We start from the raw sequence: 15,209 nt of genomic DNA on the forward strand, positions 1-15,209 counted from the left end.
TCCATCATTAAAGCAAGCTTTATGAGGGCTGCGGGGGGGAAAGTAAAAAGGAAAAATCCAGCTCGTGATAGAGCATGAAATCAAGGTGGTGGTGGTGGGGGAGAGTTTCCTACAGTCAGGGAGAGAAACGTTTGTAGTTTCGGTGAGGATTTTAGCATCTGGTCCCGCGTCCCCCTCCCCCCTGCCCGATACGCCACCTCTGCTTCAAAATTCAGAATATAGCGCGCTCCTTCCCCTCCGCCCCTTCGCCGCGGAGCTGACTGCGGTTCCGAGGCGATTGCACAACGCTTGGAAACTCTGCCTTGGAAGTGGGGATTCGGGAGAGAGGCTGATGCCTTGCTGCCCTGTAGGATCTGGCTGTGCCTGCATCAAATCCTCAGGGTGGAAGGGGCAAAATTGAGAGTCTGTAAAGCAAACGGGTGAATGGGAGTTTTAGAAAGCTGCTTCACTTCAGTTTGCTGGTGGCGGGGGCGGAGGGAAGGAAGGAGCTGTCTGACTTATAAAATCACTGCAATTCTTGCTTAAAGACGAGCATAAAGACATGTAGACGCGCAGTCATTCCAGGGCGATGATTTGGCATCACTGAGTGTGCAAAGAAACTTGACATAATCTCCGCTTTTTAAAACGGCAAAGCCTGTCAAAGTCCCGCTCTGACAAAAGCCACTCGGCGAAGGCAACGCGACTGATGGCACTTCCGTTAGGGCGCACATAAACCGGGGGGTCATCAAAAATATACTGGGACAGGCGGGAGACACTTGAAAAAGAGAGGGCTCAGCAGTTTGAAAACACAAGAGCAGGCGTAGCGAATTGTTGGTTATCGAGGAAGAGAAAGTGAAAGGCTTTTCCAGATATTTATGAAGTTCACAACTGAAACCGTGACCTCTTTCACTCAAAATGTTGTGAGCTTGGTAAAGTGGTAATCAACAGAAACTGTTTTAAAAAATAACCCTCAAGGATACCATCGTTTTCTTCATTGTCCGTTACATCAAGGAACGTTTACAGTAATTCAGAATGGGTGTAACTGAATTTCATCTTACGTAGCTGGTATACAGGCTGAAAACTCTTCCAAGATTAAAAGCCGTATTCAGTTAAAACACTGGTGGCGAAATCTATTGTTGCATCTTCATTACATTTTATGAGATGAAAGGCATTCTCTGATCTCATGAGGTGTATGAGCAATACTAAAATTTGAGTCCCCATTACTACTGGGAAAATAACTGGATGCCTGTCGGTGTAAGGATTTATTGCATTTGTCAGTCTATTTAAAGCTGAAGGAAAAAAGGAAATCGGTCCCTTTCACTGTCAGGGAAGTATCTGTATCGCTTTCTGTTTATTTCATTTTGCAATGCAAACCAAAAAAACACCAGTGGGGAATGTCCCAAACCTTACCCTGAAGTGACCGGAGTCTTCCACCGGATTTAGTGGACAAGGGTCCGAGCCTTTAGCCATGCCTTTAGCTCATCTTGCGCTGTGCTCCGAACCTCACTTTCTAAGACTTTCTGAAGATCAAGGCAGGTAACTATTTCCTCCTCCTTTCCCCTAAGACAAAAAATATTATGGCCGTTCACACAATTGTGAATCTCTCAAACTGAAAATAGGCATCTTTTGACAACAACGGGGTAGCTGCTCTGTCTTTGGTTTTTCTTCAGGAAAAGCCTGAGTTTTGGACTGAACATTTAACCCCACCCCTTTATTAATCCTGAACTCCGGTGCTAGATATCGAATGCCCTTCTAACGTGTGGCAGCGAGAACTATTTTTAAGTCGCTGCATTTCTATATTTGTCATCCATAATTGCCCCTCACTTGATTAAAAATCATGCCCTTTATTTCTCATTAATCTGGTTTTTTAAACAAATTACCGTACTTGAAAGAATTTCATCCACGCCTTCCCCACTTTTTGGAGACATATTCATCACACTTGGAACTACTTCAGTAGGGGTTTGTATAAAATCCTAATAGTAAATAACTAAGAAGTGAAGAGAGACTGTTTAAGTTTCAGTGCCAGCATTCTGAGACAATTATTAATGCTCTTGCTTATTTACAGATATATTTCCTCTTCTTAAGCATATCACTTAAAGCCACAGAATGTTCAGTGTTTTCTTGAGCAGTGAATCTGTTCCGCATTTCAGAGCTGAATTAACCTTAGGCTACCCCTTTCTTGCACCACTCTGCTTTTATTTCTGAACGTTTAAGATCAGGAACGCTGATTCATAAAGCTGAGTTTATAGATAGTTTAAAGAAAGTAAAACATGAACATTCCTTGTATCATTTATCTCCCAAACTAGTAACTGTTGCTCAGCCATATAGATACTCTGAAAATTTACCAGCAGAGATACCCCCTTTTTACTTATTTTTTATGAGGGCGGGAGCGTAATTTTTAAAAATTATAAACAAAAATCCAGAGGGCGAACAAAATTTTGGACGATGTACTGTGTGTTTGTCCCTGTGCTTGCAATCTTTTTCCCTGGAATTCACATATTGCAGGGGAATGGGAGGATAGAAATATTTTGCGCTATGCTCTGTTGTACTCTTGTTTGGGATTGAGAAAGCAAGGTGAAATGTGCTTTCGTGGTAGTTTTATGAACTGTCTGACTTACAGTTTTCTTTTGCCCTAACCCAGGTTTTAAGCAGTTTGGGAAGTTCCCTTTGAAGATATTGAATAGGCTGCTACAGAACAGGGTGAAATTGTCAACTGTTCTTGTAAAGGACTGGGAAATACTGCTTACTTAGTCATCGACCCCCGCATGCTACAGCTGTCAGTGTCTCCAGGTTTTGCAGTCTCTCTCTCCCATTATCTTCAGAACATTCCTTTCAACCTGCGTAGGCCCAGAAGTGGGTCAGTAAACTAGCCTGCGAGCTGAGGAGTGATGCACACAAATCTTTAGATGTTAACGTTTTGCAGTGAATAATGGCATCTGCATCCTTGCCTTTATAACTCAGCTCTGCGTATGTCAAGGATGTAGGAGTAAAAAGCCGATACTAAATTTGAGGATAGGTTGCAAATAAATTCGCTTATTTTAAAGTGCACTAATGGTCAGAATTATCTGTGTGCTAATGAGGTGCGGATGAAAACCATGCTGAGTGTATCAAAAACATATTCTTGGAGAGCTTTGTTGCTTTGTGGTACGAGTTGTTCTATATGAAATATTTTGGATTTTTCTAATGCCTCCCCGTCTCATTACTTGCCTGTGACTTTTGAGGCCATTTTATTTGGTTTTTTATACAGTAGGTTTTGATTCTCAGACGATGCAGAACACATCAAATGCAAAATTACGACTGCGATTGTCTAAGTTGGCTTACTTAGGTCCAAGTTTCTTAAAACTTCAGTCAGGAGAAAAGCATATTAATGCCTACATAGAAAGTGTAATCTAGCCTTACTGAGAAATGTGAAAAGAAAGTGAATCTGCTAGCCTTAAGGAAGTCTAAAATGCTATGGCGAAAACAATATCTGTACTACGGTGAAAAGATCAGGGGGAGGCTGAGTACTGTTGAAGGAGTTCTTCTAAGCACTACAACTATTCAAACATTTAATTGCGATAGATAAATATATGTTATAAGTAAATTTGATTCCAGTTAAAGTCTAATGTAATTAAATACATGCCCCCAGGCATGAGAAGCTTTTTTTTTTTTTAAAGTTTGACATGGAAAAATGTTTTTATATGGTGCAGATTTCCAAGGAAAGGCTAGCAGGTAATAACAACTATTCATACTTTTCACTGTATTTACAATAGTATCATGTAGAAACACTGATGTTAAACCTACAAAAACATTTCAGGAATCCAGTGTTTCAATAGCTGTTCTGCTGGTTTTTGTTCATTGACAAATCACATGAAAAGAAAACAATACTCTTTGTTTCCAGTGTTTTAACATCTTTTATAACCTACCTATTCTCAACATGCAAGCAGTAAAAAGTTACATCTCCAGGGAATTTATTTTAAACACATCTAAATACCATAAATCATATGTGCTTGTTTGAAATGGTCTCTAAAAAGCAGGTCATTTTGATAAATGATTATAAATACTGTGAAATCATGGGTTTTGAGGACTTCTGATTGGTTTCTGAAACACATCAGTAAGAAAAATGAGCTGCACACTTGTAGTCAAAAAGAACTGTGTAACTGATTCATCAATATGTCTGTGCTTTTCAGCATGGTTGTAAACGGAAGCAAGAAAAAATACATAATAAAGCATAGTTTTTCTGGAAAGAGTTAATTTGTTTGGTATCCAGTATCACAGTATCACCATTAAAAAACAACAACAACAACAACACACCTCTGTAGATTTCATAAATGAAACAAGTTCAAAATACGATTAATAATAATCATAATTTTAGGAGAAAACTTTTAAGGCTGATTGCTTAGCAAATGTTGGGCTACCTAGTGGGCTACTTGCTGGATTGTTTAATGGATGAAAATTTGCAATACGTTCACTTTTGCTCTCAGGAAATATAATCAGGAACTCTTCTAGGACTGTAAAATTTTTAAACACTATTTTACTGATACAGTCTCAGAATTCTTTGCCCGTAGCCAAAGAGTAATTTTGTGTGGACAGAAATAAGTATGGCCTCTAATGATGTATTTCTGTCTGTTTATATATATCATTCTTCCCCCCCCCCCCCCCCCCCAATCCCCAACCCCGATAGAAACATCAGGGTCCCAATGCAGATGTTCACTGGAGCACAAATGTTTTTGAGAAGGTCTATTGACTCTAGTGGAACTACTGAAGCGCTCAAGGTTTTTTAAGCCATTGGAGCTTAATTCTGTTACTCTGTTTTAAATCTGTGGCGCAGAAATGTAATGGCATGTTATTCTTTTATTATTTGGTATTAAGCACTATCAAGGATCCCAGTCTTCAAAGCAAAGTCACCGAGGGGTCTGGATGAGTAAGAAGTGTGGTACTAGAACCAAATGCAGAAGGAGATATGGACACAGGGATTAAAGATCCAAATATTCTGGCAATATCTGGAGAAAATTTCACCGAAACTTTTCAGAAAATCACGGTTGTAGTTACCTTTCAGGATTTTTAAACTGCTGTTGCGTGGTAGGGAATGCTTTATAATTCTTGCAGATATTTACTGATAAAATATTAAGATTGCCTGATCGTTTGAGCATTGCCAATTCAGCATTATACATATAAATTTAATTTTAATTTCATTGGTTTTAACATCCTAGGATAAAATTTGTCCTAACGTATCTAGCGTAACTTCTCTAGTATTGCACACAGTAAGTAATCAGATTCTGGATTTTTTTGGTCAGACTTGTTGCCCTTTTTAGACATGCTAATTATTTAAAAAGTGCTTTTTAATTGAACCTGTTAATCTGCATATAGTTTGCCGTTTGGAAATACTCATTCTTTAGTGTTGTGATGACTTGATATGCTGTATCTCTGAAGTCCTCAGGAGCAGGATTGAGCTCCGTGTCTTGAAATCCAAGGGAAGGTGACAACATTACCTTTGCTGCTGTCTGCTAATAATCTGATATTGCTCACCGGGTTATTGCTTTCAGCAAACACAATGTTACACGGCAGTATGAGTGGTGTCTGTAGCATGTTTCTTTCAGTAGCAAAATGTATTCTACCAAGCAGTTTTGCTAGTCTCCGGAAAGGAAGCAAAATAAATCTGGTTTCATCTGCTAGAATGAGCAAAGTTTAAATCCATCAGAATGTAGTTATGGTGGGGTTGGGTTCAATCCTTATTTTTGCTATGTTATCCCATGTCCTTGTTCTAATACATTTAAGAACGCAACTTGAAAGGACGCGAAAGGAAAGTCATATTTTAAAAATATAAATACTTGCATATGTCGCTAATAAGGTTTCTAACTAAAATAGTGTGGTGTTAGAGAAGTTTGATAAACAGTGGTGGAGGCTACTTCATTACATCAGTGCACATCTGGGCACTGAACCCAGCCTTGTGATCTGTATCGAGCCTGTGCCCTGTCCTTTTATGTCTGTTTTCCCAACCTATACAATGGCAATACCAGTGCTCTCCTTCCATTGGTAAAGTACTTTAAGCTTTTATTTTATGAAAAGCTTTGTGTGTGTGTTCGTGTGCGCGCACGCTTTTTTTAGTAGGCTTTAAAGACTTACAGATCTGCATCACCGTTTCTCAAGTACTGCTGGTGGCAGGGTAGGAGCGAGACGGTGCGCAGCCACCCCGCAGAAAAAGCCGCCTTCCCACTGCTCAGCAGGGCAATTGCACCACCTTTACACCACACTGCACCACCAGCTTGTGTGACCGCATAGGTGTGCACAGCAAGAAGTCATTTGACTTCTGGGGTGAGTGTCTGGGGTCTTTGATGACCGGATAGCTGCTTTTCTATTGCATTGAATGAAAGTCTGAATTCAAAAATAGCCTCATGTAATTGTCTTGGATGCACACAGTCTAGTATGTATTTGAATCGCTAAAAAAAGTTATTAAAATAAACGGTTTATAAACATACATGCTAAGGGAAGTTTCACATGGAAGATATCGATGACAAAACTCCCACTGATTTTTGGTAGGGCCAGATTTTAAGAGGTGTGTTCTTACTGTGAATGTGGCTTAGCTTGGGAGAATAAGATAGACCAGTCAGCCGTGCTAGTGCTTAAGCTTTTTGTGATACGCTGTCTTGCATGCTTCCAGCAGCAAACACAGCAAAGGAATGCTTGTTTATAAAAACACTGCCATCGATCTTAAGATGTCTAGCGTGGTGGAAATACATTTGTTGTCTTTGTTATGCATTAATGTATACTACAAAATCTGTTTCCTTTGAGAAGTTTATCTAAACCATATCCATTTAAAACAATATTTTAACAAACAAAAATTTAAATCACACTGATGTTATTCAGTCTCTGCTATTTTTTATATATACATATCTGTAATATCACTAGTGTAGAGTTGCATCACTGTATCCTAGAATTCACTGAGTGATGCGAAGCGGAAAAAAAAATCATTAATATAATGGGATATAGTAGTAGACAGCTTACTGTCATACATGAAAAGTTGCTCTGAAGTCTTCTACTGAACATTATAAATAGAAAACTTAGGCTGTCAAAATTCTACTCATTAACATCAATGATATTAAAGTTGTAATATTCATTGTAGATTAGGGAGGATGTCCTTCATTTTGAGTTCTTGGATCTACAGAAGACAGTAACATACCTCCTATTTGGAACGTGAGTTTATTTTCCATATGGAATTGTGAATTTTATAAATAGTTTTGGGAGTAGGTTACTTGACTGGAAGTCATGCACATTACTAAATAGGCATGCGATTATACATCAAAAGAAAAATCAGACATCACATTTGGATATTGGCTACTGAATATTTTGTTGTATAATGATGAATATAATCATTCAATACTACGCGCTCTGAAATCACTGGAGCTTCTTGCTCAATACAAAGAAAAAAAGCAGTCTGAACTTTGTATTGAAAATTACCTGTGCTGAATAAACCTTGCAGTAGTAGGAAAAGGGACCCTTAAAATAGATAAACAGAAGAAAACATACGTGAAAACTTAATGGTCATTTGAAAGAAAAGTTATTTTGTACTTGAACCTATGTTTCCTTTTATCTTTCTTTTCAATAGATGAAACAAAATAATTGACCAAACAGCAGAAGGAACAAGTCTCAAAGGAATGAGTCAAATCTTTCATTTATGATGGAAGAGCATAGTTTTACTAAACCAATAAAATCCAATGGATTATGAAACCTTAACTGGAGGCCAAGTAATCTTTTCTTTCTTTCTTTCTTTCTTTCTTTCTTTCTTTCTTTCTTTCTTTCTTTCTTTCTTTCTTTCTTTCTTTCTTTCTTTATCGAAGCTGCTTCTTGGACTAGAGAAAAATTGGTTGATTGAACATTATTTTATAGCAAATAGGATATGAAAAACTAAAACTGAAACAGATTACTGCAGGCTTTTAAAAGTCCTTCTTCCTTCTGCATTCTCTCAGATCTCTAATAGCTGTTTTTTATTTTTAGCAAGTGAGCCTGAACAAATGCTGCCTTACATAAACTGCGTTAGATGCACTTCAGTATCCTCTGCCACCATTGTGAGTTTTAATTCTTAGACTGTGATCCTATGATGATGCCAGTATGCATTTAATTTTGTGTGTTGGGAGGTGAATGAAATCTTGGGTGTGCTGCAGTTGAAACTAACTATTGAGTGGAGCCAGGACTTCACAGCAGAAGTAGTCGTATTACTTTGATACGAACACACTTGAAGTTAAATGTATGTTTACACATTTTGGTGAATTGGGGGCATTAGTCACTTAAATTTACCAAATGGAAAAAACTGTTTCCCACTTTGGTCCTTCTAAAAATAGATACTAAAAAAATCTGTTGGACATATGTGGACTGACAATATAGCTCTGAAGAGAGTTGAATGAGCCCTGGGGTTTTCTACCTGCCAAGCAAAAAATGGCATATTCCAGAAGAATGCAATGTACCCTGAGTGTGCACGGGGGCTTCCTTGGAAGGGGGTGTTTTTATAGGGTGAGTGAGGCTCCTCAGGCACATGGGTCGTCGTAGCTTTTCAAGCCTTTCGTTTTCTTCCAGCTGGTGCGGAATACCAGAACACTGTAGGCTCCATCCTTGTAACATACATGGACAAGCAAAACCTACTTGTTAAAATGTGCTTATTACTGTAAAAAGAATGGTAGGAACAGTGACTAAGTGTCTCCTAAATTCATGAAAATATCAGTTGGTTTAGTGGAGGAAAAAGAACTGAAGTCAGATGCGTTGATAAACCATACAACGGCATATTTTGTGAGGCTTTGCTACACTGGGCTGGTAAAAACGGTGTGAACGGAAGCCTGTGCGGCTACGGCAACGTCGACCGCTCGAAGGTGCCTTGTAAAGCTTTGTGCTTAGAACACCAGACAGTATTTTCTGCCAGACAAAAAGAGCAGCCTAGTGTGGGCTAAGGCATGTTCACTCTTTTCAAACTGATATTTTTTGAACTAGGCTTTAAAACCTAGTAAGAGTCTGCGAGGCATACTCGCCTTACGTAGGGCTTAGGGAGAATGGAGAACGTTGCCTGTCCTTTGCACTTTGGAATTACTAACTTGATTGACTCAAAAGTGACACAGTAGTATTAAACTCTTTTTTTCTTTTCTTTTTTTCTTTCTATATTCTTGTTTTGGGAGTACCACAATGACCTCAAGCCGCAGCTGTGTGTTAAGTCTTTGCGTTCCTGAGGACATTAGAACAATACACGCTAATGGTCTCACTCCCTGCTCCCTCTCCCTCCCTCTCTTTCTTTTTTTACACAAGTCCATTTCTGAAGGAGTGTATGCCTGTATATCCTTTCCATTTCCATTTATCCTTGCCGAATGAGCACTTCCTTTGCTGCAAAACAAAAAATACCACATTTTACCTTAATCAGATTTCCATTAGATGTTAACCGACAATAACTTAAGAAAGAACTGCAATGATCCGCTAAATAGAACAGTACGTTAGGCAATGTTAGTCTGTTAGGCAATGCAAGAGGAAACAGTTCTGGATCAGTGGAGCAGAGTCAGAAAAAAATAGGAGGCTTCATTAGCAACTGTTCATAAGGCGACTTGAATCTGCAGCATTACCTTTTCTTGTATTATTACCACTTTAATTTACATGATTTTCTAATAGATTATATTATTAGGCCAATAAAAAGGGTGACTATTCTGTCTGTATTCTTTTTATGAAACAATATATTATTATTAAAAGTAGTAAATAGAACAACTTAAATTATACATTTAAAAAAAAATGATGTGACTAAGCATGGGAGAAAAAGCTGGAGACAAGGGCGCAAATATTTTGGATTGGTTTACATTATGAAGAAATATGCTGCCAATCTTCCCTGTAGCATTTTAATTTTTTTTCTCCACTCATTCTGACACCTTTGCTTTTTACACTTTGATACATTGCTACAACTTTATGAGGCAAACATCTTTATTGCTTTAATATGAGGGTATGTACAGAAATCTAACAGTGTTCGAACCCTATAAAGCTATCTTTATTTCACTGGTTCCAAACTGAAATTTAGACATGCAGAGAAGGCGCCAATCTGGTTTGCAGTCTGCTGGCATGAGAAATATCAGAGATTTAATGTTTTTGTATTTGCAAACATATCACGAAAGCTTTGCCAGACATGACACCCAAACAAACACTTTTTTTGGATAGAGATTGTGTGTTTCAAGTACAGTGGCTAAATGCGTCCAGCCGTTTTCAAGTATGTTTGGTGAAATATAACTTACAGAATGACCCAATCCTTCAAAGTTCTTGAGAAAGCTGTTTCCTTCCCTCCTGCAAAGGCCACTCAGTGCTTTGCCAGTCTGTGTACTGATGCTCTAATCCTGTCGAAGCTTAAGTTACTGTGTATAATTCTCTTGGAATTAACTATAACATTGAAAAAGTTAAGCACAGGCATGTCGGTTGCTACTCTGTCATTGATTCCTTTAGCTCAATGGTGTGCGGCTAAGAAATGTTTGTAGTTCCACAACGTATGGGTAGATACCATAAAAATATTATTTATGGAGGCTCTGGCTTGCTTTGTGTTTTTCAAGCATGTTTCCACAACTAATTGATGGTCTTAATTCACACATACACAAACTAAAAGCTGCATCCATGTTAACCTTGACACATATCGTTGACTTGATTATGTAGATAAGTGGAAAGCTTGATGCTACCCATATAGTGGAGTCTGGCTACATGTTATTGCTGGCCTATTAATTAAAAGGACCCTGTTAACGTATCAACAGACTCTTACTACAAAAGGTGGAGGTGAAATCCACACTGAGCTAGAAATGCAAGATACACTGCTCTTATCTGAGCTATATGAACCTACATGGAGCTTACTAGTTCAGAAGTTATTTGAGGGTGGTACATGTTCCCTAAATGCCTCTGGAAGAGTATTTCTGCAAGTTTGGGAATGGCCATACTGAAGCAAGTCCAGGGAACGTGTGTAGCATATTGCACAAGCACAAAAAGAAGGTCTCACTAATCAGCCTTTGCACTTTCCCTGCCATGTCATTTAATCTCTCATATATCTGTGCTCTCCATAAAGCCTAAGAGCTAGCTTTATGCAGTTAAGGTCGGTTTCTTTATAAAAGCAGACAGCATTTCCTTTCCTTCCAGGGCAAGAATGCACAGACGTAAGAAAAAAATGCTCACAAAAGAGACCTGGGGGTAAGCACAAAGCATTTTTTTACAGAGGCAAAACAACTTTATCCTTGGTTTCCCCAGTACAAGGCCATGGGCTGCTGCTTGTTCTGAACAGGGTGAGAACTATGGTTTAGAAGATCTTATTTTGCCATGAGAGTTTGCAAGTTGCTTTTATCAATCTTCTCTCCCTCCAACACGTTTTCAGACCGTTTTGCAAATGACTTTTACACCACTTAGCAGAAATCGAATCCTGTTTTCCTGCCCTGGCCCTCTCTTGGCTCCTATTTTAACCCTGCCAAAACCAAAGCTGATGAAATGATCCTACCTTTCAGTCACACCCTTTTGAAATTTCCGTCCTAGTATCCTCCTTCTGGTTCCAGCTTATTCTCTCAGAGTTAAACTTATTTCCTTGCAAGGCGTTGCCCAACTGCTGCTCAGCTGATGTTTTGGATCCTGTTTGTTATCTACCTCAGTGTTTTCTCTATGCTGCCTGAAGTGTGTTCTTCCTTTTTCCATTCACACTCTTCTCTGTCTTCGGTACGGCTCATGTAAGTGCAAGAAACATCCAGAAGCAATATTCTGTCATTATCCCATCGGCCCCAAACCATCAATTGTTTTACGGTTACTTTTCTTAACTGTAGGTCAGTCATGGCTCTTTTATGCATTTATGGTGTGTAAGAAAAGTGTGCAAGGCTGAGAGTAAACAGGAAAAAAGAAAAGAGAAAAAAAAGATGTTTCGTGTGCTCTCTCTTCTCTTCTTGAGGTTTTAACTTCATAAGGGTGTGCACCACAGAGCAGATTGTCTAACAGCTATAGCGGAAATCAAGCATGACCCAGACAGGACAATGCTGATGGTTAATATTTAATACCAGTGATGTACCCAGTGTGGAGCAGAGCCTTGTGTAAAAAGGGAGTATTTGAAACTAAGCCAAATAGGTGAAAAAAAAAAGAATCTAACATTCTTAAAATGCACTCTTTTAATTCCAAGATTTTAGGTAATAATTACTTGTGCCAGAAGGAATGTGCTTCAAAGAAAGTAAAGTCTCATTTTGAAGGGGCCTGTAAACTCTTTAAATAGCATTGGCAATTCGTCTTTTCACTCTAGTTTTCTGTAAGAAAATTTTGGAAACAGTAAAATTATTTTTGTGATTCCATTTCATTGATATAATAGACATGAAGATACATTTATTGTGTGTGTGTGCATGCATGTGTGTATCGAATCTAAAATAACAGCAGATAGGGACCTGGATAGTCCACTTGATTTGACTCAACCTGCACTTGGTTATACTGTACTATTTTATTCCTAAATGTGTTTTATAAACAGTTTGGGGAGGATGAGGGAGCTGCAGGCAGGGGGAGAAAAGAAAAGGTACAGGAGTCTTGCTGATACCTTTTGAATGCTTGGGCTTGGCAACTGTGCAGTTATTTTCAATATCTAGAGTTTTTCAGTGTAATATCAGCAAATAGAGTGCATGGTAAAATTACAGAAGATATTAAATCTGAACTCTGGAGACATAAATTCACATGAGGATCAGATCACAAGATTGGCTGCTTTCCGGCTGGTCTCCAGTGGGCTTTTTTCCATATCACAAAAATCACCATACAGTTTGGCACAACCTTCAGGCTCAGTGAAGAGGGTTCTGTTCCAGGACTGAAATAGCCAAAAGCACTAGATGCCAGAATTGAGGTACATTTGCAGTGTAGGACGGAGACAGTTTTACAGCTTTTGTCTCAGCTCTTCTTTCCCCTTGCTAGGAATAAATCTCTTTGGGTTTTGGTAAGAGTTCTATCAACTTTCTAGAGGAAGGAGGGAGGAATGAGACTCTAACCTTAGTATTTGTGACTTTATAACTAATGAAAACCTAGAAGTGTGTTGTGTCAGTAACTCACATTTCTGCAGCACACATTAGAATCAAATAGACGGTGTTTGAGAAGATTTAAAAAAATTGGTAAAGAGATACTTTTCTGGTCAAAATCAGAAAAAAATTAAACAAGAGAGTTGCAGACTTCTGAAAGTGATGGAGTCCTGCTCCCTTCCCCCACCTCCCATCAGCAAGCTGATGTTTCCAGCAACTTCAAAAACAGAAGACTTCTCTGTAATCCTAAATGTACATAAGGAACAGATTAAAGTCCTGATTTGCGAAAAAATTTGAGCATATGCTTAAGAACCATTGACTTCAATGGGAGTTAAACATGTCCTCACACACGCTTCTTGAACTGGAGACTAATAAGGATATTAAAAAGGATCAAGAGGCTGCCCCCCTTCAGGAAATGCTGCAAAACTGTCATAGCTGAAAACTTTTTTTGTCATAATCATACTGACTTTCATCACTACCCTCCTCACCTCACTTCCAACCTTCACAAAGAGGAGAAAACAACCCTTCTCTCCCTCTCTTCCCCTTTCTTCTCTCTTCTCCATGCTACTCTATGCCAGGCTAAGCTTTCTCTGGCTCGGAAAAGGAGAGGAACTACAGACTCTGCAGTGTCCATTAGGGATGCCATTATTTCCAGTGTAACGAATGTGGATGATGGTCAGATGGTATAGTGGATGGTGGTTGAACAACTCCCCTGAGAGAATTAATTACAAGATAATTAATTACATTGCTGTCTAGCTATGCAGACCTAGGAATGATTGGAAGGACATGAAACATAGTACAGGTTAAAAAAAAAAAAAAGAAAAAGAAGGAAAGGAAACCTTGCTAAAAAGTTACACGTAATTTACCTAGAGGAATCCTACTTACAGGGAAAACGGTACCCCCCACCAAAGAGCAACCCATATTAATATTCTTTTATTAGACGAGTGACAGATGGAGTGAAGTAGTGATGACTAAAAGGCTTGAGTGTGGGTTGATTTCTTTGAATTCAGTATGACAAAACGGGTTATGTATATGGTTTGTGAGTGTGGTACTCATTTATTAAATGCTCATTTGGACTTTAAAAAATAGCTTGCCTTCATTAGCAGTCTCAGGAAACAGACTCCATGGTGTAATAAATCTCACTTGCAGGAATTTTGGCCTGATACTCATCTTAAAATACTCCGAACTTTCTTTTTCTGAACTTTGTCTCGTGCTCTACTACAGTCCTAAGTAATTTATCCCTTCTCTTCATCATCCGGATTTAGAAGGCAATTATGCATACAGGATCAGTTAGTTTGGGGATGAGACTTTGTTCTTATCTTCAAGTCATTCATTCCAAATTTTTTGTTTTATTTTCTTAATGAAAACTATTTCTACAACTGAATGTCAGAGGTAACTTTGGAATAATGGCTGTTTAGCATAGTATCACTTACAGAAAATAATTTATGTAAGAATCATAAAGCAGTAGAAACGTAAAACCTGAATATAGTTTGGAAAGAAAAGCCGATGAGAAGAATGCTCATTAGGTATGGGAAAAGCTGAAAATGGACTGTATGTTTCTTTCCATCTCCCATATTTTATTAAATTAGCTCATGTAAATTAGTAAAGATGTTTCCTGCCAACTCTGTTTACGTGCTTCTTGAAGCAGCTTTCTTTCATTCAAGTCAGAAAAAAACACAGATTTCCATCCGTGGTTTTGTGTTTTCATTAGTCGCTGTTTCCTTTGCTGCAGTGTGTGTTGTAAAACTAAAATGAGATATCCAGTTGTTCTTTACTTTTGTCCAGTGGAGTCTACTTATTCATGAACCTGCTTGAAAGTGTTGAGTGTTTCAGTATTCACTGTGATAAGCCTGCAAAATTTCTGTGTTCTTAAGCAGAGACTTTCTTAAAATGTTTGAATTCGCACTTTTCTGCAGAAGGGGTTTTCCCATAGTGGGGAGAGGGCTGGGAATGGACCTTTACTCTTAGTATCAGGTAATTGTATCAGGTTAGTATCAGGTAATGCTGTGCATGTCCTACGTCGCCTGTTTTAGTTGCAGAGGTATGGCACTACCACGTCGTTACATTTGCCTGCCTGTCTCACTAGTTGCCCTCTAACATTTAAATACAGAGTCTTATGACTACTTAGCACAGCTTTCAACCATCTTAGGATGTATCAGGGTCCAGGCACAATGATGTATCCTGGGCTCTTGCAGAGCATTGCAGCTCTTGTTTCAGGCTCCGCAGCACCGTAGGATG

General features: G+C 38.7%; 1 protein-coding gene across 1 annotated transcript in view; it reads left to right on the plus strand.

Moving 5' to 3' along the window:
- The window catches only part of MEOX2 (mesenchyme homeobox 2), a 55,993-nt gene that overhangs the window by 1,149 nt on the left and 39,635 nt on the right, over positions 1 to 15,209 (plus strand). The window lies entirely within an intron of this gene.

This window comes from Pygoscelis adeliae, unplaced genomic scaffold (assembly GCF_000699105.1).
Source record: "Pygoscelis adeliae isolate BGI_AS28 unplaced genomic scaffold, ASM69910v1 Scaffold15, whole genome shotgun sequence".
NCBI lineage: Eukaryota > Metazoa > Chordata > Aves > Sphenisciformes > Spheniscidae > Pygoscelis > Pygoscelis adeliae.